We start from the raw sequence: 4,390 nt of genomic DNA on the forward strand, positions 1-4,390 counted from the left end.
AGAAAGAAAGAAAGAAAGAAAGAAAGAAAGAAAGAAAGAAAGAAAGAGCGAGCCTTTAATCCCAGCACTTGGGAGGCAGAGACAGGTGGATTTCTGAGTTCGAGTCCAGCCTGGTCTACAGAGTGAGTTCCAGAACAGCCAGAACTACACAGAGAAACCCTGTCTCAAAACACCAAAAAAAGAAAGGAAGGAAGGAAGGAAGGAAGGAAAGAAGGAAGGAAGGAAGGAAGGAAGGAAGGAAGGAAGGAAGGAAGGAAGGCAGGCTAAACAATTAACAAATTCTTAACTTAAATATTTCTTTATAATTACTTACCACTACCTGAAAACAGTTAACTTGGAGATGAAAGGATAGATTAATGGGTAAAGGCACTTGCCACCAAGCTTGACAACCCTGGGACCCAGAAACCACATGGTAAAAGTGAACTAACTTTTGAAAGTTGTCCTCTGACCTTCCACATGTATGCCATGGTACATACAAAAATAAATATTATAATTTTCTTTAACTAACTCGACCCATTTGTCACAGATATGCTGCTAATTATTATTATTATCATCATCATCATCATTATTAATTATGAATGTGCCTACTTATTTCAATGTGCACCATATGCGTGTGGGTACCTGTGGAAGCCAGAAAAGGGTGTCAGGGCCACTGAAAGGGAAGTTACAGGCAGTTGTGACCAACCTGGTATGGGTTCTGGGGGCTGAACTCAGATCCTCTGCGAGAGCAGCAAGTGCTCTTAAGCACTGAGCCATCTCTCCCTGCCACAGATATAAAACTCAGTGAATTTCAACACCTTCTCAGAAACTCTGCTACATAAGACGGGATGTACATGGTTAAATACAATGCTGAATGTATTTTTATGTAGTCTGAAAAGAAAATAAGCAAACCAAACCTCTTCAAATTTTAGTAACAGGTATCTTTTTAGGCAGTGTATTTAACATAAGACTGTCTATGCAGAGGGGAGAGAACATGCAGGTTACTTTTGTACATGACTTCAATACAACATGGTACAAACAAAGGGAGAAACAGCACGTTGAGCCCTAACCTCCTTCACTCATTTGACAGTCATCTGCACTTCTCTTCCTTTTAATTCCAGGTGCTGGGAAATAAAATTGAATGGATGCTAAGATAGAGCTCCATTCTTAGTCTGAAGCTTGATTTTCTGAGTCTTGATTTTCCTAACTATAAAACTGAATTAAGCTGGACATGGTGCCTACTGCCTGTAATCCTAGAATTCAGGAGAATAAGTTAGGTGAATTTTCTTAAGTTTGAGACCAAACTTGGCTACAAAGTGAGTTAAGGACAGCCTGGGCTACATGAAAGTCTGCCTCAAAAAATTAAATAAGTATAAATTATTTTTGACACATTTTTGTGTTTTATTTATTTATGTATTTATTTCATATGTGCCCACATGAGCTACACGACACTCAAGTAAAAGTCAGAGAAAAACCTGGAGAGCTGGTTCTTTTTCCACCTTGACATGGGTTAGGACTTGAACTTGGGCCATCAGGCTTGGCCGCAAGCACCGTTACCCTCAGAGGCATCTTGCCAGCCCTTCAATAGGTTTTAAAACCTAGCACTTGATCCTTCCAGCTCCCAAATACTCCAAGAAATATTTTGCAGACATCAGTCACTAAAAGTAGTGACATCAGTCACTACTTCTCTTAGGAAGTAGGACACAAGTTTAACATATATTATTCTACCCCTGTCTGCAGTGACACACACAACATATCCTAAGACAAAGACACTAGAACTAATGCCCATAATCAACAACTACTGCCCCCCCCCCCCAAAAAAAAAGCAGGCGGTGGTGGCGCACGCCTTTAATCCCAGCACTTGGGAGGCAGTGGCAGGTGGATTTCTGAGTTCGAGGCCAGCCTGGTCTACAGAGTGAGTTCTAGGACAGCCAGGGCTACACAGAGAAACCCTGTCTCAAAAAACAAACAAACAAACAAAAAAAAAACCAATAACTACTGATTTGAAAAGTGTCCTAATTGCCTTCCTATGATTTCATTTCAATCTGTATCTAGTGAACACAAACGAACTTAGCAAAAGCCATACTGAAAGCTGGGCTGAGTCGTATACATCTGTAATCCCAGCACTCAGAAGGCTTAGACTGAAAAATTGATATAAGATTCAGGCTAACCTGGGCTACATATTGAGTCTGAGTCTATCCTGTCTTAAAACAAACAAACAGTATACTGAAAGGATATAAAAACAATGTGAGGGGTTGGAGGGTTGGCGGTTAGGAAATCGAGGTTAAGGAGATGGCTGTCAGTAAACTTGGCCACGTAAGCATAAGGACCCGAGTTTGGATCCCAGGCACCCACATAAAAAGCCAGGCAGGCCAGATGCCTACAATCCCAGCACTAGGGAGGTAGAAGACTTAGAGAACAGAGAAGGGGAAATGCCACAGGGACTCCACCACGGAGCAGTGGGTAATGAAAAGAGCCTAAGAACAGCATCTGTAAACTCACAAGGAGGCAGAGAACAACGGGTAAACTGTATTTATGGATGCTTGTGTGGAGGTCGAAGGACAACTTGTAGAAGCTAGTGCCTCCCTTCTGCCATATGGGTCACTGGGACCAAACTCAGGGACATCAGGCTTGGCTGCAAGAGCCTTTATCCACCGAGCCATCGAGATGGTTCTTGGAAATGAACTTTTGACCCACATCAGACAAACCTAATGATGGTGAGTCCTGTGCTCACCTAATAACTAGAGTGATACTATCTGAGATTTCATTTGTAATCCTAAATTTCCATTATTCTAATGTTCAGCCCTGTTAATTGTGTTATCCGAGGAGAGTGTGTCAGAACATGCACCGTTACTTGTTGAATTTGAGTTTTATAGAAACATAACACAGCTTAAGTGAGGAAAACTCCTGATATAATTTCTAAGAAGGACAAGATAAAATAATCTGAGTGTTACTCAAGTCCAATTACTTAACAAAACCAGCCAGGGAAGACCTGATCCAAATGCCTGATATAATACTATCACCTCTTGATTAATTCTTTGGGACAATTATCTCAACATTTTAAGCTTCTCTATAGGGAAATCCCAAAATTGACCATAACTAACTATAAAAAGTATTTTCATTTGAGCCCTGTATCCTCCTGCCTCAGGCTCCCCTAATAGCTGATATTGTGTGAGTCACCACCTTCCTGCCTTTTGTCAAAATCAGGATGATTGGGGAGGAGGGTAGAATTTATATTATTTATCCACAGAGTTGACAGAGCCTTAAATAAGAAACTTAGATGATAGTTTTCAGCATTCAATTAGTGTAAAAGGTACATTAACCCGTGTAAAAGGTATAAATAATCAGAACACAGGTTCCTGTTCATTTTTGTTCTCTCCCTCCACCCCTTTCTGATTTTGCAAAATAATTGTCTGGTAAGACCGCTGTCTGCATCAACCACAATAACCACACCAGCCCACAGAGGTAACATTCAGCAGGTGCAACACGAAAGTAACATCTTTCTCTTCCCCCTAAATCGAAAGGGCTCCTCTTTCGCCTAATTTGTCACTTTGGGGAAACCGATACTACAGCTGGCAGGAACTTTCTCCTTAGTGGCAGATACTGGCTTCACATACCCGGGGGAAGAGCTGTGTTCCTGGGCCTAGCTTTGCTTGCAGCGCTGAGGGGCTCGAAGCATCAGCCTGGAATCGATAGGCTCAGAGACCTCACCAGTGGGCATGCCCCTCGCCCACGGACCCCGCCCCAGTCTGGGTCCAGCACCTACTCCACCTCCTCCAGCTACTTACACCGAAAAAAAGCCCAGGTGCTCTGTAGCGAGAAGAGTGGCAGAGTGGACCCGGTGTCTCCGGCTTCAGCTGGGAGACCCTCCCCAACCTTGTCCGCCCAGAACTCGGCCCTCCACGCTCACAACCAAGGCAGGGCAAGAACCGATCTGCGCCCTCTCTCCCGTGACCCGCCCAGCCCCCTTGAGGCTGGAATCTACACCCAGCTCCGCGCCACTGACCTTCTCTGCAGGGTCCCCGCGCGCGAGGCTAAGCCGACTGATGCCTGCCGCGAGCACACCAGTTTTTCCCTACCCACCGCCCTCCGCCTTGCTCTGATCCACTGCCTAATGCGTGCCCGCCTCCTGGTTGCCATGGTGACTGCCTCCTCCCCCGACAGCCGCTAATTGGTCCGGCTCCGGATCGCGGAGGACGCCTATTGGTGAGTTGGTCCAGGGACGCGCCAACGCGAAGGCGCTTCGAGAAGACCTAGCCAAGAGGGACGTGGCGCTCTCCGACACGTGAGGAGGCCGCGCCTCTTCCTTCCCTTGCCGTCCTAGACTAGCTTATAGTGCAGGACTTTGGAGGGTGAAGTGTTACTCGGGGATCCCCCATAAAATCTTAGAGTTTGCCAGGCTCTTGATCTC

The 4,390-nt window shown here is 45.0% G+C and overlaps 1 protein-coding gene across 1 annotated transcript in view; it reads right to left on the bottom strand.

The window, feature by feature from the left end:
- The window catches only part of Nucb2 (nucleobindin 2), a 35,460-nt gene extending 31,358 nt beyond the window's left edge, over positions 1 to 4,102 (bottom strand). The window contains exon 1 of the mRNA XM_028778219.1: positions 3,986 to 4,102. The gene's annotated coding sequence lies outside the window, so the exon portion shown is untranslated. The remainder of the gene's footprint in view (positions 1 to 3,985) is intronic.
- Positions 4,103 to 4,390: the final 288 nt, after the last annotated feature.

Source organism: Grammomys surdaster, unplaced genomic scaffold, assembly GCF_004785775.1.
Source record: "Grammomys surdaster isolate TR1022 unplaced genomic scaffold, NIH_TR_1.0 330, whole genome shotgun sequence".
NCBI lineage: Eukaryota > Metazoa > Chordata > Mammalia > Rodentia > Muridae > Grammomys > Grammomys surdaster.